This window comes from Erithacus rubecula (genome assembly GCF_903797595.1).
Source record: "Erithacus rubecula genome assembly, chromosome: 21".
Classification (NCBI taxonomy): domain Eukaryota; kingdom Metazoa; phylum Chordata; class Aves; order Passeriformes; family Muscicapidae; genus Erithacus; species Erithacus rubecula.
Genome location: NC_136673.1, coordinates 6,173,118 through 6,199,044, shown reverse-complemented (window position 1 = coordinate 6,199,044; position 25,927 = coordinate 6,173,118).

Here is a 25,927-nt window from a genome sequence, read left to right as displayed (position 1 = left end):
TCACAGGGCAGCCTCAAGGCACAGGACACTCGAGCTCACTGGAAGCTTAAGCAAAGCAAGAACAACCATTCCATTTCAGTCTGACACAACCCAAAGTCAAAATAAATTTAAAAAAAAATAAAAAAGGCAAATAATTTCCTGTGAACCAGAAATCTGGGTTTTAGCCAGTTTAATGAGACTGAATGGCAACTGGTTCTGTTCTCCTGGAGTGCTGGAGACACACGACTCCCCAAGGCAGGGCAGATGGTTGGACTGCAATCTGGCCTTTAGCTCATAAAATATATTAATATCCCCAACCAATTATAAAGTGCCAGACTCTGTCCCCTCGGGCCCACTCCCACCCAGCGATGCACAAGGCAGCCCTGTTGAGCTCAGACATGAAGCACCTGCCAGGGCAACCCAGCCTGTGGCTTTCCAGGACTTTCAAAGCAAGTCCAAGCCTTTGCTCCACCCTCATCCAAGAGCTCAGTGAAGTCTCAGGTGCAGTTAAGGTGCTGTACAAAAATCCAGCTCTTCAATATAATTTCTTAGCTTTATTTTTTTAAAGTGCTTGTCAGAGGTGAAGCAGAAGGAGCTGTTCCCTCCAGGCAGACGGCTGTAAAAGGATCCCTGCCTTCAGCACCCGCCTTGGCACAGCTTTATTCCCAAAGCTGGCAGATGCTTCACACCACCAAGAGCTCGGCTGCTCCTTGAAGCACCAGCCAGCACCTCAGATCCCTGACAGTCAGCTGGCATCAGCTCCACAAATGTCACCAGCACAGAGCCCCAGCCCTGGGCATTTACAGAGCTCTCGGCAAAAAACCTCTGGAGTCTTTCCCCTGACTTCAGCAGAACTTTGCACTCTCAGCTCCTCAGGAACAGCCTGTTCTGTGCTCCTGTGCTGACAGCCACGGGGGCATGGGATGTCCTGGATGTCCCTGTCCCCGTGCTGTCACCTGCAGCAGTGAGGGCAGACAGGGGACAGGCTGGATGTCCCCCATCACCAGAATCCCAGTGGGCAGATCCCAGGATCCCACAGCCTCACTGGAGTGGCGCAAGAGCACAGTGTCCTCGGGATGGGATCACACCTCGGTGTAGCCTGTGACACCAACACTCCTTGACCTGCAATCCTGTCCCCTCTGGCACAGCTGGGCTCCTCTGGGGGACAGGCAGCACCAGGAAGGTGCTCCAAGGGCAGAACCAGGCATGTCCCATCCCACACATCTCCCAGCTGTCTGGACAGGCACAACCTTTGTACCCTGTGCAAACCCCAGTCTGTGTCGCAAGAGTCCCTTTGGTGACACTCCAGCACTGTCCCACCTACCCCTGCAGGGCCTGGAGGGACACTGGGCTCAGCACAGGGACATACATGTGCCACCACTCAGCCTTAGACAATCCATATTTTTCAGTGCTCCAGTACCCTTGCCTCCCACAGGCTGGTGTTTGGGCATGACCAACAGCAGCCAGGTAACATCACCTCAGTGGTGGTGCCATTTTAGAGGTGGCATTTCAAGTGGCAGCTCAATGATGATAGGTCTGAATCTCAGCTATGATCTAAAATAAAAACAAAATGCAAAATCCCAGCAGAAAGAAGCTAACAAACAAGACCCTCAATGCTCTACAGATCCTCCCAGAAATATCCTGATTTTCATGAGCTAAGTCCCAGAATCTCAATCTTGAGTCAGGACAGTTGGATGCATCTGATTCAAGAATGATTCAGATGGGAGCGTGGAGGCAGGAAGAAGGCAAGGGAGTGACATTTTCTGCTCTGGGTAACATGTCTTTATTTAAAGCTCAAAAATACAAACTTATTATTTGGTTGAAGAAAGGCACTCTGCCCTGCCTGCTCCCGTGCTGATCCTGAGGAACAAGACCATCCTCCTTATCCTCAGCTTTCACATCCATGCCTTCATTTCCATTTCTTTAAATACATTTAAATCCTGCTAGCACCTTGCACACAAGTTATCTCTGTAACCACATGGAACACAATCCTGAGCCCTCAAACAAGGAAGGCTTAAGCTGCCTTCCCAAGTGATGAGCAGGAGGAAAGCTCCAGCTCACCCTGCCTGGCTCCTCCTGCTTGTCCCCCACAGGTTCAGAGGAAGAACAGGGACATTCAGCCAGGTGGGAAGATTTCTTCCAAAGGATCTAATGGCTGGATGAGAGAAGAGGAATCACCCAAAGCTGCAAAAGGGATGATGGCACAAGGTCCTGAAACTACCTTCAACAACTCAGCTGTTTCTGTCCCACCAGGATTTGAGAGCTCCAACCCCTCGAGGGGCACAGTCCCAGTGTGGCAGAGTCTGGCTGCTGCTGGCTCCATGGTTTGGACCAGCCTTTCCTGTACAACAATACTGTAAGTGCTGTGGGGACCCCCCAAACCTGCCCTCACCACACCTTTTGCAAGAAGAGGATGCACAGACCTTCCTCCACATGCCCTGCACAAAGGCAACCCCCCCCCACATCTCCAGCAGGATGAAGCCAGCCCTCACCAGCCCCCTCCTCAACCCATCACCTCCCCCGTGCCCATCCAATTACCCAGGTCATCCCAACGCCCCCAGGGATTTGCCAGGCTCCTCTCCACAAGCTAAACCCATCAGCTAATCCCACACAAAGCTGCAGCCACCACCCATGGAGGGGCTCTGCCTGCACCTCCTCCACCCGAGCAGCAGCATCCCAGCCCGAGGTGGCCCCATCAGCTGTCCCTGACTCAGCTTCCCACATTTCTGTGGGGACACCTTCCCGTGGTTAATGCTCTGAGCCACCTGCATTTCCAGCCCTGTGGCTGCAGCAGGAATTGTTCTTTGTCCCCTGCTATGTGGTGCAGAGGTGAGGAGTCAGACCCATGTCACCTGTGGGAGCTGGTGGCCCAGGAGGGCAGGTGAGGCATTACAGAGCACTGGGGAGGAGAGAAGGCAGCAGCTGCCAGGACCTGAGCACTCAGTACAGTGTGGAGACACGGACACTCAGGGTTTGGGCACAGCTCTCCTGCTGACCCAGCACAGCAGGGCTGTGAAAGGACATCTGGGGTTTTCAGCCCACCCACCTGCTGTGCACAGGGTGAAACAGAGTCAGAACCAAATGTCCTTCAAAGAGACCCATGTTACTTAACGCTGCCATAAGAACATGTGGGATTGAGTACTTTTGTTCCCTAGGAAGGGAAAGTCCAACCAGGACTGGCCACAGAAGCTGCATCTCTGCTCCAACACAAGCATCCACCCGAGCAGCAGCTATTCCCAAGCCAGATCCCCAGCAAAGCTCCAGCTCCTGCCTAAAGTGAGACTGTTGGGGATAAAAGGAGGAGGCAGAGTCTCCACAGTGGGTGCTAGAGGCTGTGGTGATAAAGCGGGGGATACTTTTAAGCTTGTCTCCACAAACATAAGGATTAGCAATTTACTTCCCTTAGAAACAAAATCCAGGATTTTAACATGATCACAGGATTGGAAAGAAAAATAAACATCATGAAACCGGGAAAAGGAGGAGAACAAGAACAGAGCAAGCAGGTAGCTCAAGGAAAACTGAAGCGCTCCTCAAATCAGAAAGAAAAATGCACCAAAGTCAGAACTGAAATCTTAGTAGCTCTGAACACCACTGACCCTGAGGCCTCTCACACCAACCTCTTATCAGTGATAATGCTGTGAACATTAAGGGAAGCCTTTCTAATAACGTGCATGAGAAAAGGCCCATTTGTTTAATGCAACAGAGCACATAATGCATTAATTACCTACTGAGTTGGAAAAGTGATGTTGAAAACATGCTTGAGTTAAAGCAAACGGAGGGTTTCAGCTAAACCCATTATGTCCACTGGCTTTGGTGCCCAGCAGCCGTTGAGAGCAAAGCTCTGCACAATTCACAGCAGATGGGGCAGCACAGAAAACCCCACAAAACCCACGGAGAGCAGCTCCCACACAGACCACGGCTGCACCATCCACCCATAACACCAGCCCAGCTCCTCCAGCACACAGGGGATGCTGCCAAGCCCAGCATCTCCTCCTGATGCTGTCTCATCCACCCTCAGGAGCCCTAAAACCCACCCAGCCCTGGAGCACAGCAGTGATCCCCCTCAGCCAGGGCTAATCTCAACCTAGCTCAGGACTAACAAACTGGCCATGTGCTCCTGCCCTGGCATCACCACAGTGTAAAGGCACCAGAGAGCAATTTTGTGATTAAGTGGCTGTAGCCATTAATAATTAGCACGTTAAAACTTCAAAGGGTGATGTTGGCCTCCACAATACAGACTCAGCACATGCAGGGGTGGTGGTGGGGAGTGCTCATCCTCAATGCTCCCTTTTTCCAAGTGAGGACTGAAGCACAAAATTTCCCAGACTGCCATCCCTGACAGCTCCAATGGCAGAAAAGACAGAGGATGTTATGTAAGCATCCTACATGGAATCCAGGAGCACCCCAAAGCCTCTGCTAAACCAGAAGCCTCATGCACTGTCACTCTGCCTGCAGGAGCAGGATGCTCTCCATGAAACCACTGGAGCCCAGGGTGGGAGACCCAGTGCCAATGGATACTAATGGATACCAATGGAAACAAACACAAGTGTCAGAAAGAGAAATGTGCTGGAAGAAGTTCAGGATGTGTGTGTGAATTCCCCTGGTTGGCACCCAGAGGGTCGCATTCTGCTGCACTGAGCTGCTCAGTCCATTCTGTCTGATCATGGCACAAGAGAAGAAATTGCTTTTGCTTTAAGAACACTCAGCTCATCCTACCTTTATCAGGAATTCCCAATCTTAAACCATTCTGTTTCTTCCAGAAAAAGCAAAGAGAGAAACCTCAATAGGAAAAAGCAAATTAAGTCTGAAAAGCAAGCGACTCCAGATCTTTGGTTGATTTTATTTCTAACCAAATGAGAAAAAAGTTGATTAATCCCCTTGTTCAGACTGCTAACACTACCAGAACAACAGACTGCATCCCTTTTCACATCAGAGGAAGCCAAACATACTTAAGCCAAACATCTTCCATGCAAAGTGAAAAAGAAATATGAAACAGGAAAGAATCTGTGCTATAGTATTTGCATGTGTCTGAAGATAAAGCTTTGGAACTGCAGAGTGAAGACAAGTTCTCCTGTAAAACAAGTAGACAAAGCTCCATCCTTGGACTCCAGCATAGCTTTGTCTATTTAATCTAGAGGTAAACTGAAGTCTCAGCTTTGAGGAGCATCAGTGTTTCACCTCCCAGCAAGTGACCAGTGCTGTCAGTGTGTGCTACACCCAGGAGCTTCACCTGAGAGCACAGCCCTCCCACCCACCCTTCACCCCTCTCCTCCTTACACCCTAGATAGACAATTCCATTTATTCCTGTTGCCATAGCACCTTCCTCAGCTCTCTGTAAGCCCCGACCAGCGCAGGGGCAGGATGAGGCCTCACACAGGCTGCACAGATGAAGCTGGTGCTCGTTTCTGCCCTTGCACACCCATCAGAAGCATGTGAGCAGCCACTGAGCTGCAAAAACCCACCTCCCGACACTGACCACGGGCTCTGGGGCCCCAAGCCATCACTAACCCTGCTCTCTGTGCTGCCATCGAGACAGGACACCGGGGACGCTCGATGGCCGTGCAGCAACTCGACCTACACAGTGCCATGGGGGGATGCCCGAGGCCAGCACCCACCCTGCTGGGCACTGTCTGGATGCAAGGGGATGGGAAGGACCTGTCTCCAACTCGCCATCTCGCACAGGCCATGCCAGGGACCACTGCCTGAAGGATGCCCGGCCCGGCACGGCCCCGCTGCTCCCTAAAAGCGTCGGTAACATGCCCGGGACGGGCACGGCAGCTCCGGGATGGGCACGGGACGGGCACGGCGGCCCCTCCGCACGGCACCCGGGGCCGGCACAGCCCGGAGATGCTCCGGGGGTCCCGGGGGTCCCCCCGCCCGCCCCGCCCGGGGGCCGCCGGAGCCGGAGGGGGCCCGGGGGCCGCGCCTTTGTCCGCCCGGCGGAGGAGGGGGCGCAGCCCCGTCCCGCTCCCCGCTGACACCGCCGCGCCACGGAGCCGCGCGGGCCGCTCACCTGCGGGGCCGCCGCCCGCTGCCTCCTCCTCCTCCTGCTGCTCCTCTTCCTCCTCCTCCTCCGCCACCGCCTCCTCCTCCGGCGGCGGCGGTGCCGGGCTGCCCCGTGCGGGCGGCACCGTGCCCGGGCCGCTCTCGGCGGGGGCCGCCGCTGCCGCTGCCGGGCTCTGCGGGCGGCGCGGCGCTGGCGGGCAGCGCGGCGGTGGCGGCGGCCAGGAGGGCGGCGAGGCACAGCAGGGCGAGCGCGGTGCTCGGCCGGCGCCTCATGGTGCGGCGCGGGGCTCCGCCATGCACTCGCTCATTGACGCGGGCGCTCGCACACGCACCGAGCGCGGCCGGGAGCGGCGCCGGGCGGCGGCGGCTCCTCCCGCCGCCTCAGCCAGCCATGCCGCGCCCGCGCCCTGCGCCCCTCCGGCGGCTCCCGCCGCGCCGCGCCCCGGCTGACAGCGCCGCGCCCGCCCCGCCCTGCGCCGCCGCGCCCAATCCGCGCCGCGCCCGCCCTACCTGACGGCGCGGCGCAGCCAATCAGCGGCGGGCGGGGGCGGGCCGGGGGGCGGCGCGCGGCGGGGAGGGGGCGGCATTGTGCGGGCGTGAGGGGCAGCGGCCGGAGCTCCCGTGCCCCCGGCAGGGGCGGCTGGCGGACGCCGCCTGCCTTTCTTAGAGGGGTGTGTGCGCTCGAGTTGTAAGGATACAGCGTTTTAAAGGTTTTAACTTTCTGCTGTATTTAAGCATTTGATTAAAAAATTAGATTTTCCCCCATCCTCCCCCGCCTCACTTTTGGGAAACAACGAGGAAGGCGGCGGGGAAACGCGTGAGGGCACAAAGCGGTTCTCAGAAAGGAGCGAGCTCGGTGCATCCCGCTGCAGGTGTCCGGAGGGGCCGGCAGGTCGGGGGGGTCCGAGCCCTCAGCAGCCGCCCGCGGTGACCCGTGTGCGCGGCCCGGGCCTGCAGCGGCCCCGCCGCCGCCTTTGTGCCGCTGCGGTGCCGGGGTGCGGCCGCGGGGACAATGACACCTGCGGGCCCCGCACACCGGCAGCGACCTTGGCCCGAGCCCCCGTCCCGCAGGAGCGATCGGCAGCGCCGCGGGGGGAGGAAGCACAGTGACACAGATATTAATTATTCACGGGACCCCGCGGGGTGGTCGCTTCACGCGTGGCGAAGCAAGGCAGGAATGCGCTGCTGGGAAAACGCCGCTCCGATCAACACAAAGGCACGTGGAAGCAAGGCTGGATGCGCTGGAGGGGCTGGGTGTGCCGGACAGGCCAGCAGCAGCAGCAGCATCCCCGCACATCCCACTGCGGGAAGCTGCCGAGCCCCCGGAGCTTGGTGGCTCTGGGCACACTGCAGGTGTGTGGCACTGCCAGGTGAGTGTGTGGTGGCTCTGGGCACACCGCAGGTGTGTGGCACTGCCAGGTGAGTGTTTGGTGGCTCTGGGCACACCGCAGGTGTGTGGCACTGCCAGGTGAGTGTTTGGTGGCTCTGGGCACACCGCAGGTGTGTGGCACTGCCAGGTGAGTGTGTGGTGGCTCTGGACACACCGCAGGTGTGTGGCACTGCCAGGTGAGTGTTTGGTGGCTCTGTACACACCGCAGGTGTGTGGCACTGCCAGGTGAGTGTGTGGTGGCTCTGGGCACACCGCAGGTGTGTGGCACTGCCAGGTGAGTGTGTGGTGGCTCTGGGCACACCGCAGGTGTGTGGCACTGCCAGGTGAGTGTGTGGTGGCTCTGGACACACCGCAGGTGTGTGGCACTGCCAGGTGAGTGTTTGGTGGCTCTGGGCACACCGCAGGTGTGTGGCACTGCCAGGTGAGTGTGTGGTGGCTCTGGGCACACCGCAGGTGTGTGGCACTGCCAGGTGAGTGTTTGGTGGCTCTGGGCACACCGCAGGTGTGTGGCACTGCCAGGTGAGTGTGTGGTGGCTCTGGACACACCGCAGGTGTGTGGCACTGCCAGGTGAGTGTTTGCATCATCTCTTGTTCCTGCCGGAGCCAGTGGATGCTGACAAGTGCCCTTTGGGATGGGACAGCCCCACCTTCACCACCACATGGCCCAGGCTGCCAGTCCTTCTCTAGCTCAATATTTAGGAGTTGCCTACAAGGGAAACACTGCCCAGTGTAGCTGCTGTGGGATAATTATTCTGCAATCACTCACTGCTCTTCCCCCATACCCATCCCCTTCTCAGAAATAAATGGGACTTTATTCCTGCATAATAATATAATTATTATTCCCCAGCAGCTCTGCTGTTCCATTTCCCCCACAGAGACAAACCCTTCTGAGATCTGCTTTCCATAATCACCGCCAGCCTGTCGCTCCCCACGGGACCAGAGGGTCCCTCTGATCAGGGGAGCACAGCTGGCAGGGAGGCAGGAGGGTTTGCTGAGCCACTGTCTCCTCCAGCAGTTCACACAAGGTTGTTGTCTATGAGAACAAGAAGAAGAAACCGAGCAGAGGAAAGATTAAGGAAAGAGTTGCCTGGAACAAAGAAATTTCTCAGTTTGAAATAGAATTTGCACACCCTCAGGAGCCAAAGGACAGACCCTGTGCCCACCTCTCAGCTCAGGGCTGCTCCCCAAAAGGGCCAGCACAGCTGCCAGATCTCTCATCTGGTTCCCAAAATATTACATTCTCACCTCTGCTTGGGAGGAGCAGGTGAAGCATGTCAGTCCTTCATCTCTTTATCCTCAGGTGGCCCTCTGCTGTCACCCCAACAAAGGAGGGAGACTGGAAGATCCTGGCAGTTCTTGGGCATCTTCAACCCAGCAGGACCCATGAAAAAGGACTGAGCACCCCTTAGAATTGGGATCACATGCAAAAACAGACACTCCATCTGCCCTGCTGGCTGATTTCTGTGCTGAATTATTATCAGAATCAGTACAAAGAACCACAACAATAAAATTTACTCTCTCTGCCTCGTTGTGGGTACACACAACCCAGAACCTTCATGCTAAACCCACATCCCAGTGGCAACAGGGATGGATAACCTGAGGAATGAATTCCCACCTAGGAAAAAACCACTGCCAGCTGCCCAAGCTGCCAGGAGAAGGCTGGAGAAAGGCTGTAGGAGATACTGGGCAAAGGGGATGGAAAATGTTGGATAAAGGGGATGAAAGATGCTGTGTGGAAGGGATGGAGGGTGCTAGTGAAGGGATTGAGGATGGCACATCCCAGGCCCGGCACAGGGACAGTTCCTCAGGACCTGCCGCTCCCCCTGTTGATGTCACACAGAGTTGCAAGTGCTCCAGCCCAGAGCACCGGACCCAAACCATCCCTGGCTGAACCAAAACTCCAAACACCCAAAAACCAGTGGCTGCTTTCAGGGGCATTCAGCAGGAGCTGCCAAAGGCACAGAGCAGACCTGTGCTGGCACCACATCCCCAAAATGTTCTTTCTGTGTTTTCCTTTAGCAGTGAGAGGGTCAGTAATGCATATGTGAGCAGGAGGGATCCCCAGGGAAGGAGCCACAGAGCCCAGGTCACATGCAGGCAGCCCAGCCTCTGTGCCTGCTTTTTCCATAAGTTTTAAGGGAATAGACATCCTCCCAAGAATTATTCCTATTCCATCAAATCAGCAAGATTTTCTTCCCCAGTGGAAAGTTTCTATCACATATTTAGCAATCAGCTCTTTCTCTGACCTATTTGCAAGCCCCAAGCCACTCTCCACCACCCACTACTTGAAAGCTTTGATAATTCAATGAGATGTTAATTCTGACATCCAGCATAACTCTCGATACAAAAACTTCTTTTTTTTTTTTTCTTTTTTTTTTTTTTTCCCTTTAATTATCATTAATTGCAATCCAGGAGTAATGAATCCACTGTGCAGACTTTGCATTCCAAGCACCCAGCAGCATTTTGCTACACAACTCCCATTAAGTCAACGTGTACTAAGTAGGTTTTGACAGCTCTGTGTGCTCCAGGGTGGGCAAAACCCAGGAAAGACAAGGCAGCACAACTCTGCTGTGGGGACTGAGGCACAAGGCTGAGTCCAACCTGGCCAGCACGTGGAGGTGTCAGCACACATGTGCTTAAAACACACTCAAAAGGGCACCATCACTTCTGAGAACATCAGGATTATCTTTTATGGCAAAATTCTGCTCTAAATGAGGAGGGTGTTAGTGAGATCCCATGTGCCTTATCAGGGCACACAGCCTGTGAGACTGAGCCACACACAGTGCTGGAAACTTCTCCACCTTCATTTAAGAGCCCAGCTCAGTGGGTTTTTGCAGGGCTTGCCCCTGAGCAAGGTGCCTGCCACTCTCTTTGCAGAGCCCTGTCAGGCATTGCCCTGATTCAAGGGAGGTCAATGCATTCTTTAGGCTGCACTTCTTCCATTAAGATTTTCATTATTTCATATGCATATTTATCATTTATTTAAATCATCAAATAAAGAGTGATTGGAAGTTGAAATCCCCAGGAGCATCTCTACAAACCTGGTCATGAGATACAGGAACTGGCTTAAAGCATGAGCAGAAGCCTTGGCTTTATTTTACCTGCTGGAGCCAAGTAAACAGCATAGGTGTTGGAAAACAAATAATTTTCACAAATCTTTCTGTTTTCTTGACCAGGCCAACATTAACAACAAGAAGGTGATAGAGTGCAGAATTCCCTGTCTTCATCTCTTCCTTTATCTATTTTAAAAATAAAACACCTTCTCTGTGGTTGCTTTAGAGCAGCAGTCTTGCCTGAGCTGAGCGCACGAATTGCCTACATTTATCCTCTGATTTGAATATAAATGAAAGCAAGTGAGTTAAAAATGGAGCCTGGGGAGCTGTGTCTGCAGGCCTGCAGCTGCTGGTGGCAGGGCTGGGTGGGCAGAGGGCTGGAGCCTCACCTTGTGTGCAGGAGGAGCATCCACAGCATCACTGAGCTCCCAAAGGTGACCAATTCCTCCTTCCTTGGGTCACACGCTGTGCTCACAGGGAATTTGCCCTTGTTCATGTCTCTGAAACAATGCTGTTGCTTTAAAGGTGAGCCCAGGAGAGCCCTGTCACTGAGCTCTGAGCATCCCTCCCTCCAGCTCCCTGCAAATCCCCCCAGGAGGAGCCTTGGATCCTGGTGTGGATGAGAAGTGACACGCTGTGAGTCCCCCACAGCCTCTGCAGCCTCACACACCTTTTTTATCTGCACGAAGCACTGCAGGGATGAAACAGGGAGCAGTTGTTGTCCTTGCTGCAAATTCCCAGACAGCAGCAAAAGTCCCTGCCCCATGAACAGGGCTGCAAACCCTGTGTGCTGCAGCCACCTCCACTCCTACCTGAGCATAAACAAACCTGGCAGTGGCACAGGTCTGCTGCCACCTCACATCAATGCAGTCAGCACCCAAATCACCCTCTCTTGCCAGGGGGACAGCAGCAGGGCACGGTGGGGGGGTGTGAACCACTAACAGGTCCTGATTCTACACAGGCTTAAAGAGCAGCTTAACTTTAAGCACTCACACAAATTTAAAGCTAAGCTCCTTTGCACATCAAAAGCTTCCTAAAAATGCAAAACACAGAATAAATTGGCTGATGTGTATGTTTATTGCTGTTTTCTGAGAGGCTGGATTAGAAGGGCTGAGCAGGGAGGGTCAGGCTCTGCACTGCTGACTCAGAGTGCTTAGAAAGTACAATTTCTCTTCCACAGGAAATTGTGGTCCTTTCAGATGTGTTTTCATCTCCAAATCCTCTTGTCCATCCCCAGTTCCCTGGAGAAGGCTTTCAGAGGTGTCAGTGGGGAAGGATTCCTTTGCTGTGGTGTGGAAAGGTGCTGTGCATGCCACTGGAGCCCAGCAGTGCCAGGGTGCAGCCAGGAACCAGCAGCTCACACACGTGGAAGATTAAAATGGCATCAATTTGAGAGGTAATGCCAAAACTAAACTGAACAATTTGTTGAAATTAAATGCTTTGGAAGAAAGAATTATCCTCTGAAGGTCAAAATGAATGGCTCAGATTTTTTTTCCCATCAATATTTTCCTCCGTGTTCCCACAAAATGGGTTGATTTCAGCAGAGCTGCACTTGCCAATAAAGATCATTTCCACTGAAATCCTTCCTATCCTTCCTGCTGCCAAAAGAGCTCTGCTTGCAGCTGAGCACCCCACAGACCTACAAGTGGGACATGTTTCCTCTCCAGTGCCCCCAGCATGGCCCTGGAGCCCTCTCCTGAGCCCCTGGCTCTGGGGACACTGGGATTTGGAGGGGATCCCTCCATGGCAGGTGCTTTCTGCTCCCTATTTATTCCTGATTATTTCTGCAGATGTGTGTCACGAAAAGGGACAGCCCTGACACTCAGTAGGAGGAGAGGAGCATCCCTTCAAAGAAGATTTAGAAAATCGGTGTGGGAAGGGTTTCTGTAGTGCTCATCTACAGAAGAGAGCAGCAAATCCTCTCCTCTGATGGCAGATCTGAAGGCAATCCTTGAGTGTGAAACACTGAGCTACCAGTGATTATACAGTGCCTTTGAAAAGGGGCTTTTCTTCCAGATCCTTTTCACAAATCTCCTGCTATTACCCACCCTAAAGCTCTGTTAACACTTTCAATCTCTTGCTTTCTGCCACAGACAGACATTTCACCTTTCACTCAGGTTTTCATGGTATTACCTGGGACATGAGGAGGGAGGGGATTAGGGGTTGAGAGGCCTGTCCAAATTAGGCTATCAGCTGTTCCTGCATTGCCTAAGGCAGGGGACTGACCAGGTGCTGTCCTCAGAGCCCAAGCTCCCTCCTAAAGCACTCAAGGTGTTTGATTCTTTCCACGTTTTTGTTTCAGTGATTCCCCAGGAGGCTCCAGCAAGGCTGGAGCTCATCCTGACTCCTGGCAGTGACCAGTGCTGGAGATGACACAAGCAGCAGGGCTGGGGGACATGGCTGGAATTGGGGAATAAAGCCCAGCCAAGAGCAGTGTTGGGGATAACACACCTGTCACTGTTCGACCTTTTCAGCTGCCAAACCCTGTAACCTCTGAATAATTTAGGAAAGTGTCAGTGTGAAGGCAGGACACAAGGTCCTTGATGTTCCCAGGGGTGCAGGTGAGACATTTGGGCTCTAACACCAGACAATCCATCAGGCAACAAAGCAAAACCTTTTATTTCTGCTTCTCCACCAAGTGCTGGGGACTGAGCTTCCCTGCTGCAATGAGAACCCACAGCCTGGCACCAGCACATCCCAAAATCCAACTGCTCCAGCTGCTGGGAGGGGCTGGGTGTGAGCAGCCTGAGGGGAGGCAGGGGCTCAGCTGAGCCAGTGGGAACAGGGCCAGGAAGGGCAGCACAGAGGAAGGAGCCTCCCATTGTCCAGAACAAAGCAGCAGATGTGCACCCAGGGCAGGGAAAATCCCACCCTCCCACAGCCAGACCTGGTGCTTGCACTCAGAAGCCTCAAGGCTGGCACTGGGACTGTTCTACACCAGCACAGCTAAACCCCTTCTCAAACCATGTCACTAATTCCAGACAGCAATTCATCCTCCACTTCCAGAGGTTATTCTGACTGACCATACCTGGCCAGCTGCTCCACACCTGCAGCTATCTGGGTCAAGGGAGTTGCTCTTCCTTGTCTCTGATTTTTTTTTCCTTAAAAGCCAGTAAGTGAAATCAACTTCATGATAGATTTATTGCCTTTTTTTTCTTCACTTCATTCTTGCTCCTGAGTTAACATTCTTCATTAGTCCTGCTCAGGAACCTGGTGGATAAGTCCAAAAATATGTGTTAGTGCATCTTTTGGGATGCCACTGCAATGCTGAGTGTACCCACACAATCATCTCACCCCAATAATCTCCACATTTAGCTCCAGCCATTCTGTGCTAACTTGTGCCTTTAGCTAACACAGGTCTTTGAGAAAAGCTCTCAGTCTTCATCTTCTGATACTGAGACTGAAGAAAGCCATTCCTTTCCTTTGAATTTGTTCCAAAATGTTAGACCTGTTGGGGTTTTTCTTAAACAATGAAGGTGATTAATTTCCAGTTTGATTTCATCTGGCTCTTGCTTCCAGCCATCCGTGGTTTTTCCCCTGTTAAACTGCAGATCCTGCAATGCCTGCTCTTTTCTCCCTCTGAAGGTATTTATACACTGTCATCAAGTCACCTCTCAACCTCTTTTTTTTTTTAATAATGCAAACAGATGGAGGTCTTTAAGTTCTCTCCCCTGTAAAGCTGTTTCTCCAGTCTTTCAATCATTTTTGTAGCTCTTTTCAACACTCTCCAACACCCTCTCTTAAATGCAGACACCTGAACTGGATGCAAAATTCCTGAATCAGTCTCTGCAGAACCACACAAAGGTAAAATCCTCTCCCAGCACCTACTCACTGTTTCCCCTCTCACACATTTAAGAATCTTATTCAGTCTTTTGCCTAAAACACCACACATTGCTTCCACTGAGCTGGTGCTCTACTACAGCCCTGGCTTGACTCCTTATACAGAACCAAACCATCCAAAGCACATCCTTTGCTGAGGCTGGAGCTCTTTCTTCCTTCCTAAGTGTTCCTCCCTGAACTGCTCCAGTTTCTCATGCCACAACAGCATCTTTTGGACTTTTACTGTAACTGCCTGGTTTGCTAAACACTGGACACTGAACCTGGGGAAAGGGAGATTTTTCTTGCATCAGATGTTATAATTTCCCTGTTTTCTCTTTTTGCCTGCTCCCTGTCATCACCACTCCTGGGTTTTGGTGCTTTGGGCTGGCAGATATCCATCCACAGCTGGGCTCAAGTCTGAGGACCCTTGCAGAGCAGAGGATGGGGCCAGCTGGCCACAGCTGGCTCATACCCAGGTGCCACCTGAGCTGACACCATGACTGTGTGACAGCTCTGGGGAGCAGGGCTGGCAGCCAGGGTAGCCCAACCTTGTGCCATTGCCCTGGCCAGGTTTCAAAACACATCAGCACTGATAAAAGGGACAGATTTTCAGCACAGGCACCCAGTGTGGCCAAACTCTTGTGAGCAATGTAGCTGCCAACATCACACCCAGAGCTCCTGAGAGCTCAAACATCTGAAATCACTTTCCTCCCAGTCTTTTCCTGCCCTGGTTCAGCATTGCAACTACTTTTCCATCTGGGAACAGCTGCCTGTCAGCACCCTCTGGGGTGCAGCATGGTCACTCACAAGCAGTGTTATGGGGCAGTTTTACAGGAATTTAAATAACATGATGGGAAAAAAAAAAAAAAAAAAGCTTCTGCTAGCAATTCCCCCTTCTTTAACCAGCAGGTAATTTCTCCGTGGCAAATACCACTTTTGTGGGAGCAAGATCAGCAGCCAGGATGGGGATTTTTCCACAGGGAAGCAGCTAAATTTTTGGGAAGCAATGCTGGGCTTGGCCTGGGCCACCCCTGGTGAGGCTGAGCTCGGGGGGCAGGACAGGCAGAGATGCAGCTGCTGACCACTGCATGTCAGTGTTGCTCCACACAGCCCGTCCAGCTGTGCAACATCTGCGCCTGCCCCAGCGGCTCTGCTGGCACCCAGAGCATGGGGGGTTCCAGGAATGGGCTCTGGGGACAATGTGACAGCACAGAGGGGGCTCGTGTGGCTCTCCCTGTGTGGCACAGTGGGGTGATGGCACCCAGCTGCTCCCTGGGGTGCAGGGTCAGAGCTGCATCCCTGTGCCCTGTGTCTGGCCAGCAAGTACCTGCAGGCTGCCCTGGGCTGCAGCTGGAACACTTCTCATCCCCTCTGAGCCCCAAGCAACACACAGCACCCCCAAAATCCCAGCACAGCACCAGGCTGTGGATTACAAAGGATTACCTAACATTGCCACTCCTGCTCTGCACAGGTTCAGAGGTCCAAGCCAGCATAATGCAGCACTCTGGACATTGCCCTCCCTCCTGGCACCGTGCTGTGCTGGTGTACCACTGCTGTCACCCATGGAATGGCAGTGCCAGGGCCTGTGGTGATTAATTTTTGCCAGGGTCAGCTGTGTGGGGAGCTCAACCTTCCCCACCAGTCTCATGGAGTTCCCTCTGAATTCAATAATGATGAATTCAATAATGATGGATTCAGTAATAATGAATTCAGTAATAATGCTCTTGACTGCTCCCCCTTTCCCTCCAAGCCCTGCTGGAGAAGAAATCTGCAATATGGAACCTGGATTTTCCATTGCCTTGGTAACATGTTGTATCCATCACCTCAAAGAAATCTCTACTAAAGGAGTGAAGGAAAAGGTGAAAAGTGCTGTGGCCACTGGAGGAAACACATTGTCCTGGGAACTCAGACTCCCCACCTGCAGAATCAGGTCTGGGATTAACCACACAGCTGCCAGGGTGGATCTGTGGTTTCAAGAAAAAGGAAACAAAAGATAATAATTTTACTCAGATTTAATAGAGTAACAGTAGTGATGGTTCCCTGTGCTAGATTAGAAGGGGGCTGGATTTATGAAGTGGAAATTCAGCTGTCCAGAGGTGAACAAAGCTCTTGTTGACTTTGGGGGCAGAGGGAGGTGTTGAATTCAAAGGCTGCAGCTTTGTTGGCTTCTTGCCCGGGTGCTACAATCAGCCAGCAGAGCTTGTCCAGGTGTTTCACCAGGAATCAAGTGAGGCACTTCCCTCTCCATTCAGAAGATCCAATCCTCTCTGGAAGAGAGGCCATCCTCCAGATCAGCAACATTTCTCTGTGCTTCACTTCCTGGCCTCCAAAAGAGACTTAAGAGGTACAAAGGATTTACTTGTCAAAACTCTCAGAGCCTCATACCTGCCCCAAAGGGACACCACTGGGAATTGAGGGGAATGACCAGGAGCTGCCAGCTCAATAGCATTGGGGGTTTTTCACATGCAAGTTCAGCATGTGAACAGCATCAGCATCATTTGTGCAGAGGAAGTCCAGCAGCTGGCATGGGCATTGCCTGAGAGTGTCCTGGTACCCAGCACACTCACACACAGACACTGCTGGAATAGGGTTCATCAGCAGTTCTTCTATTTCAAAACCATTTGCTAGAGCAGTATCCACACAACACTGCTGTGCTCCAGGGAGGTGACAGCCCAAAGCCTGGCTCACTGCAGCCTGAAGCCAACAGGGAGCCATCAGGCTGGAGCTGTGAAAGCAGCAGAAATTCGTGACCCTGCTCTGGTCAGCCCAAGAGGCTCCATGGCCCCCGAGGGAGGCTCTGGGATGGATTACTCACACCACAAGCATGAGAGCAGGAAAGGATCAGCATGTAGGGCTGTGCTGCTGAGCCAGAGGCTGAGGCAGAGCCATGGAGAGCCCATGGAGATGCTGGCAGAACCCCCCCAGCACAGGCAGCCCCTGTGTCTCCAGGGTCTGCATCACCCCAGAGCCTCAGCAGCAGCTGCATGATGGGCAGGATGGCAGGAAACCAAATCCTGGGATTGTCACCCTGCAAGGCTCCCTCACCCACGGGCTGGAGCTGCTTGAACCTTGCAAGCACCAGTCTGCAGTTAAGAATGGCCTTGCAAACTGCCTGGTGGCTGCCAGAGAGCAAACAGGAGGTTCAGCCTGGACCACCAGAATGTTTTGGAAGCTCAGAACCATATTTTGGCTGCAGCTGAGCTGGGTCTGGCCCTCCCCTCCCCAGCTTTGTACTACAGGGATGCTTCTGTGCAGCCAAGAGATTTGCTCAGTGGCTGTAACATAAACTTGGGAAGCATTCCCTCAGCCAGGGAGTTATATAAAGTGCATTCCCCACGATGCATGACTCCTCTCAGCAGGGAATATCCATGGTGATGGTGCCCACAGCCTCTCGCCTGTTCTGCCTGCAAACAGCAGAAATTCAGCTCTTGGTGCAGCTGCTTGGAAAAGCCACTTCCAGAACCACCACTTGATGGGCAATGCAGGAGTGGCAAAATGAAAACAGCAAAAGGTCATGGCCATTTCACATGCTCCCACCAAATCACAACATCCTCTTCCCAAATTTGTAGAATGAGTTATCTTGAGTCTTTCCAGTTTGAAACAACTAATAAGATCTAATTTTGGAATATAAAATAAATCACCATGAAAACAAAAATGTTTTAGCTTATTAAAATGTTTGACCAAGCAAAAAAATATTTCTTCCAGCCTCTTGCAGAGAATTTTGAAAGTTTCCCATGTCTCTCCTGGCTGGAAGAAAAGTCCTCACCAAATCTCAGATACCCAATTGCTCTGTCCACAGCACGCAGAGAGAAGGTGGATGAGCAGAGGCAACAGAGTGTTGTGCTGAAAATCTCTGGCTCTCATACCAAAATTTCACCCCCAGACAACAGATATAATGAAATTCACCCTGGATATGAGAATCAGCACAGGCCACCTGAGTTATTTCATTCTTCAGAGCTCATGAGGCACCAATGCCTTGGACTGGTGGCCCCACTGCTTGTCCAGGATGTGGCAGCACAGCATCTCTTGGCTGTGCCCAGTGGGCACCAAACATCCTGGCACACAGGCTTTTGTACAGCTCCAGGCAGCTTCTTCCTGCATGGTCCTGTCTCAGAGCCCATTTCTTCCTCCTCTCTCAGATAGCTGTTTACATTTTTGTTTGTGTGAATAATCTCAAATATGAAGGCTTTGCTTTGCTTTTCACCCCATTAGATAATATTAATTATTCTAGGGAGCCAAGTAGCTTGGAGAAAGAGGAGAAAAAAAAAAAAAAACCCACTCTGGAAAAGCTGCAGGCTTTGCAAGTATTTAAAGGGCTATCTGCAACTCCTCCAAAACTGTACAGACAAATGAGAGCAGCAGTAGCACACATTTATTCAGTAGACATCATGGCAACATTCCCACTCCTGTCTCAGCTGTGAACTAGCACCAAAAATGTGAGGCTTGCTGTTCCTCAGGGCCTCCTCTGCTGGGAATGGAGCAGAGATACTGGCAGGACTCCACCTGGGCAAGGAGTCACCTGGAGGTTTGGGTGCAATGCCAGCCCTACCCCTCAGAGCTGCTGCACATCTTCTCCTAGCAGGTTTTCCAACAATATTATGGGCTGGCTGACCATTGGAAAGGTGCTTGACTCAAGCAAACAAACAGTAACCTCAGGGGGACAGGGATGCAAACACAAACCCAGATTTCCCACTGCCCCATATACACAAATTTCCTCTGGGCATCTCTCTTCAGACACTGTGCCCACTTCACATCTGGACACAAATATTTGTTAGGCATAATAAGGAAAGGCTGAAATCCACTTTAACATGTGTACCAAGACAAGCTGCTTAAGAACAATAACAAATAACAATAGGTTTATTAATAATTCATCTGTTTCAAGCAAACATCTCCAGGCAGGCATTCCTGCCTATTGTGTCTCTGATATTAAGCAGAGCTGCAGAGGCCTGGCCCTGATTTTTCAGTTGGATACCAGCCAGCAAAGCTTCCAGGTGGATGATGCTGATTTACAGCCCATCTCCGTTTGCTGCTCTATTTACATTGCTTTGTTTAGGGGGTTTTGTGTGAATTACCTTCCAGGGCAGTCACAGCTTTTGAAATATGGGAAGGAAACAGCAGCAATTGGAGGAAACCTAAAGTGAAATTCAGTCACAAATCTTGTCTATTAATTCCTGTTCCATCCCTTTTTTGCCTGGAGAAGTCATGCCTATCCCTGGCATGCTTTCCACCAGGGATATTATACTGCTATAAATGTCAGACATTTGAAGAACAATCCTATCCATTAGCATGCAAAAGAGAATTATTGTTTTAAAGTTATTAGGTTCAAAGGCATCTTTGTGCTTGGCAAATTGATGTCTGCAGCTCCAGATCCCAGCACCAGCTACAGGAGCACTCTGGAGAGACCAGGGTTCTCATCTAGCCCCAAACACAGCACTCAACAAAAGGAGAAAATTGGGCAGGAAAATGGTACAAATGTCTTCGATATACTTTTGGTACTCTTTTATGATGTTACTAACTTGTTCTTAGAAAGTTACCTCAAGTCCTAGAAGTTTTCATCTACTCCTAGACTAAAGTGATACTTAAAACGAGAGCCCCAGATGTGCTCTGGCTGACATGTGGAAGATTCTTTCCAGCTGCTTCTCCAGCAGTAAATTGCAGCTGGCTTCCTCCCAGCTCTCATGGCATCTCAAGGTGGGGTAACTCTGAGCTGGGGTGTCACTGATGTGCCCAGAGTGTGTTGAACTGGGCTTGAAATCTCAGTCTGTGTCATCCCAACACACCCTGGAATGCCAGGTACAAATAGTGCTCAACTCCTTGGGCCAGCTGCTGCCCAGTGAGCTCACAGCCCTTCCTAGGGGAGTGTGAGCCATGCTGTGCCTGGCAGAGAGGAGACTCCAGTTCCCTGGCCCAGTAACTCCACAAGATCTCAGCTTCACTCTTCTCTTGGGCCTGACTGCTCCTGTCCCTTCCTGCAGCCCCATTCCTCCCCCCTTGCCATCTGCATCTTCTCACTCAGCAGAGGGAGGGGTACCTGTGGGTGTGGTGTCCACACTTTACATTTGAAATCTGACTGTAAGATGCATAAATTGAAGGTAAAATCCTTGCTGTGCAAAGAGTGCTGGAAAGCATCTCTCATCCAGTGTTGGCACTTGGATGTGTCAAGTGGGAAAGGATAACCCAGCAGAAATCATAGAATCACAGACTGGTTTGGAAAGGACCTTAAAGATCACCTCTTTCCACCCCCTGCCATGGGCAGAGACACCTGGAGGGATCCAGGGGCAGCCACAGCTGCTCTGGACACCCTGTGCATCACCCCCTCACAGGGAAGAATCTCTTCCTAGTACCCTGTGTAAACCTACTCTCTCTCAGTTTGAAGTCATTCCACCTTGTCCAGTCACACCATGCCCTCTCTCCATCTTTCCAGTAGGCTCCCCTAAGATCCTGGAAGGCCACAATGAGGTGAATCTCAATCCTTCTCTTTTCCAGGTTGAACAAACCAATTCTCTCAGCCTCTCCTCACTGGAGAGGTGCTCCATCCGTGTAACCCCCTTGGTGGCTGCCAACTCTGGCCATGCTCCTTTTGGAAACAAATAATTGTGGGCAAGGTTACAAGGCTGGATGTACAGATATATAAGCTATGTTTCTATGTGTAGTGATTTACAAAAAAAAAATCTTCTTGCGCAGATGCCATCACAGCAAAACACCAGGATCTGGGCAGAGCTCAGTTTCAGTGTGGGTGGCAGAGCTTGTGTCCATGAGCATCTGGAGCAGAACAGAGCAATAACCCAGCACCTCCCCAGCAATGGGCTCTGATTTGGAGGGGCAGGATTTGGGGGCAGCCAACCCAGAGCAGGTGGTTCCAAACTGTGTTAACAGCCCTGTTAACAAGCACTGCAGATTAGACCAAACAACAGCTCATCAGCATTCAGCCCAAAGGCCAGGGCTGCAGGGAGAGAATAGAGGAACAACGAGAAGGAGGGGAGATGAAAAGAAAGCAGAGATGGGAAGTGATTTTAATAATATTGTTTCCTAATTACAGCACGGCACAGGGAGCAGATGCTGTCTGCTTTGTGCCAAAAGCACAGCCAGGGAGCTGCTCACAGGGGACACAGTGACAGCACCTGTGAGGGGGCACTGAGCATCCCAGCATCTGACCTGGGGCTCCTCTCACCCCAACTGAGCTATGGCTGCTGCCCAGCACCTGCTGGGGCTCCTTTTGAGGCTGCAGAATGCAGTTTAAGGGCCTCTCCTGAGCCTGGTCAGAGGTGCACCTGTTTGCAGGGAAAGAGTGGCACCATCCTCAAAGAATCTGATACACAGGGTGGGGCAGCACCTGCAGCACCTGGTGTGCAGAGACACCTTTGTGCATTAGCTCTGTGCACTGGGAATGGCCCTTCAGCCCCTGGAGCATCCTCCCAGCACAGGGTCAACCTGGTGCTTCTCTTGTTATATCCTCGAGCATTTATGATGCCAGTTCAGAATCATCATCCCACTATGAGAAACTACAGTTAATTACTGCACAGCCCAGCTGGGACTGTGGGGCAGATCCCTGAGCACTCACCAGTGCTCCACAGCACACTGGGCCAGGATGGGCCTTCCCTAGGATGCCCTGGGCCAATTCTCTGAACAGTGTGTACATGGGAAGAAGTTTTTGAACTCCTGAAAAACTTCCCTCCAGCCCAGCCTGGCGTCTGCAAGCCCCCCACGCCTGTCAGAGCTGCACACACAAATGCAAAGGATGAGGCACACTAATGCATGTTTTGGTCCCAGGCCAAAATAAACGCTGGCTATAATAACCCTCCCGGGAAAGGCAAACAGAGGAGCCCTTTGTTAGGGACAACTCAGCCTGTTCCGCTTCACTGGGGCCAACAGCACTTCCAGCACGAGGCTGGGGGCACCATCTGCTTGATGTGGGCAAGGTGGGCCGAGGCCAGAAACCAGCAAAAAGGGAAATCTCGGGACAAGGAAATTTGGATGATGCCACTTGAGCCAGCCTGGCCCATTAAGGCTCTAAAAAGCTGTCAGCAAATAATCTGGGAAGAGGAAGTCTGGCAGGTATGTTGGGCCTAGTGGTCTCTGCTGGAGGTAAGGGTTTGTGATGGGGCAGGGGACAGCAGCATCTTCTGTCCCACTCACCTTCTGAACAGGTGTCATGAAAACATCCAGTTCAAGACCTGCTGTCTCTGCCTAATTGCTGTTTAGTTTCCTTCAAAAACAGACAGAGGAACAACAGCACTGGATGGAAACCTATGGCTCTCTACTACACCCAGCACAAGCTTTGGTCATTTGTGGAAACCACTTTATTGATGTGTAAATATGATGAAGTGACTCAGGGCAAGGTCTGTCCTGACCTGAAGGGGACAGGACAAACTGGATCCCCTGGCCATGTCCCAGTACAGACTAGGATCCTCCCAGTGTGAAGTGACAGCTGTGACCCAAAGCACCTGAGGCAGCAAGGAGCTGGGGTCAGTGTCAATACTCCTCCAGGGAGGAGGGGCTGGACAGGATGATTCTCATGGATCTCTTCCAGCTGGAGGTCACACATGGTTCTGGGGTGCTGTGATGACCTGCAGGCTGCTGCCACAGCTGCAGCAAATCAGCAAATCAGGGGGTGGCAGGTGGTAGCAGAGCCCTGAGGCTGTGTGCTGCCCAGCACAGGTGCTGGTGGTTCAGGACAGCCCCAGAGGGCATCAGCTGCTGATGGGGAGGGCTGGGAGCAGTGTCACCTGGCAGGGAAGTACCTGTGCCACAGGAAGGGTTGCTCTCCTCTCAGGGTGTGTCTGCTGGGTGCAGGATGCTCTCACTGTCCCAGGTAAGGTTGTGCATTTTGGGTGAAATGGGCTCTGTAGGGGGGGTTGTGTTTGTGGGGTGCAGGGGCTGTTGGGGTGAGCAACTCCCCACTCTCAGGGACAGATAACACATCTCATCTGGTGGTACCACTGAGCGTGGGATGCTTAGGAGGTGAGCAGTGCCATGTAACAGGCTGGAATTGTCCCAGCAGCAGGTGGGCTGAGGCAGAGACAGCCCTGCGTGCCCCAGGGCACTGCCTTAAAGCCAAGAGACTGCTTGGGGTGTTTAATCTCTGAGAAAAGCCACAAACAGCCTTCCTGGAGCAGGTTCCCAACAGCTGCAGTGTGTGGCCTTGTGCAGAGTGATCTCTGAGTTCTGCCCATCCCAGGTGTGCTGAAGAGGGGAGCTGGTCCTGGGGCCAGCACAGATCCACGTGGACACCCCTGTACCTGTCTGTGTGGTGTGTGCTGGACTCAGATGTGCTGGGAAAGCCTTATTGACTTCTAAATAAATACAGGAAAGGGGCACAAAGCACAGAGGGATGGAGGGTCATGGGCCTGCAGCTCCTGCAAAGTTAATATTGTTTCTCCCTGTATGGGTGAGGGTTCTGGTGTTATCAAAGTGGAAATCCAGGTATGCTGCAGTCCTGTGGGGAAAGGCAGTGAGCAGTTTATTTTTCCTTTGACTGATTGCTTATGATCTACAGCCATCTGGCAAAGCAATTCTTAACTTTTTCCTCTTGTTTATGAGGGCCAAGGGAGGGAGAGTTATTTGCAGCTGGGATGCCAATTGCTGCTGGCAACTGCTGCTGTTTTGGGGTCCTTCTCCCCTCTGCAGCCCTGGGAGGGAAGAGAGGCTTCTGCAGCAGGCAGAGGGTTCTCATGTGCTCCTCAGTGGTGTTTAGACTCCTAAATAATGTGTTCAACAGTGGAGTTGTGGCTCAAAAAGAATGTAATGCTTATGTTGGGTTAGGGGAAAAGAAAAAGGAGGGGGGAGAAGGGTGACTCTGTGTGGATATGGCTGCACATGGCTCTCTTGGATGGAACTGCTGCATAAAGGCACAGAGAAAAGTTATCTGCAGCTCATGGGTGGGAATGGTGCACATGAGGATGGGGCTCATGCCCCAAATCTGCTGTGAGCAGCAGAGCAGCTTTTGGCATCCCTGCTTGTGCTGGTTCTGGGGAATGATGAGTTTTGGGTTCTTTATGCTCATAAAATGCTCTGCTAGCCTGGAAATGAAGCATTAGGGATGTGCAAATAATTAATTACTAATTAGCTGGTTGTTCACAGGGTAGTGATACTGAGCAGCTCCAGCACAGAACAGAGTGCTGAAATCTGTGTGGGTCTGAGGGGTGGGTACTGTGCCTGAAGGAGCAGGAGGTGCAGCAATGGGAAACACCCTGGAGACAAAAAAGAGGCATTTTGGGAGTGTAAAGGGAGAGCAGATGGTGCTGGGAGAATGACAGCAAGGTGCCCTTCAGGAGAAGGACAGCAGTCAGAGCTGGGATCAGAGCCCCTGCCAGGCATTCTGCCTCCAGGGAAGGTGGGGGACACTAAAGAGACCCCCAGAATGCTGGGGCTGCTCAGGAGGAGCAGAGCCCGTGGGGTGGGCAGAGGGGAATTGCCCCAGCTGAGCTGAGTTAAGCTGAGGGTTTGGGTTTTACAGGTGCTTTGAGTGCCCACAGTGGGCTGTGTCCCTGCAGCCCCACTCCAGCTCCTGCCCAGAGTGGGATTTCCTGGGGAGGATGGCTTTGCTGTACTGGTGCCAGTGTGTTCCCTCATCCAGAAGGGAGGGGGTTAAGGAAGGCTCAGGCCCTGGTGGGGAGGGGCAGAGGTGCAGCCCGGTGGATGGAGCACTCTCCTGCCCGCATGAGGGATGTGCTGCAGGCTTGTGGGCCATTTGTTCCCCCTGTGGGAATGCCCATCCCTGTTCCACAGCCCTGAGCCTGTGCCAGTGGTTCCTGGTGCCACTCAGGGTGGCTCTGGCTTCTCTGTCACCTTCACTGCTCTGTACCCCTGCTCCCACTGACATGCAAATAGTTCTCTAGTTTGCTTTATTGATAAAAATCCCCACTGCCAAAAGAGCTGTCAGACAATAAGTTAAATCATCCTAAACTGGTGATGATAATGGAAGCTTTAGGCATTCCCAAACTTCTTTCTCTCCTCGGCTGTGCTGGCACTGATGGCTGTGGGGGCGAGGGGGCTGAGCAAGGCTTTACCAGAAGTTATTTTGAACCCCCTGGCACCTGGCCTGGGTGTTGGTAAGGGAGAATGAAGAGTCCCAGACAGCAGCTGGCATGGCTCCAGTTTGGCATCAATCACCTTTTAGGTGGGATTTTGGCTCTGGTTGAACGATGTCAGTCCTGGAAATATGTACAAGTGAACCATGCCCAGCTGCTCTTCGAATTGCTTGGCTCTCCAGGGACTGAAACAGCAGTAAAGGTGCTGCAGTGATGCAGAAAGGGTTAATGGGGCTCACCTCGACCTGAGCCAGCAGCCCCTGCAGCTGGGAGCAGTGATGCAGCCTGTGTGGTGTCAACGTGGGAAAGCGATCAGGGGAGGGCTCTCCCGTCCAGCTAATGATCTGCAGTAATGAGAACTTGGCCCCTGCCTGCTCCCCGGGCAGCTCCCGAGGCTGGGTGGTCCTGCCCCAGCAGAGTGTGTGCCAGAGGCACTGAGCATCCTCCTGCCTCCGTGGCACGGGGGGAGTGGGTTTGGGGTGCTATGGGGGTCCTGCTGGGTGAGCTGAGCCCCCTGCACAGAGGGTGGCACATGGGGACCTGGTGGCCACATGCAGCTGCTGAGCAGCTCATGCCACCCCTCCTGGGGCTGGCACAGCCATACCTGGGCTTGTCTGTTTTGTTTCCCTTTGTGGAATGCCACCTTTCAG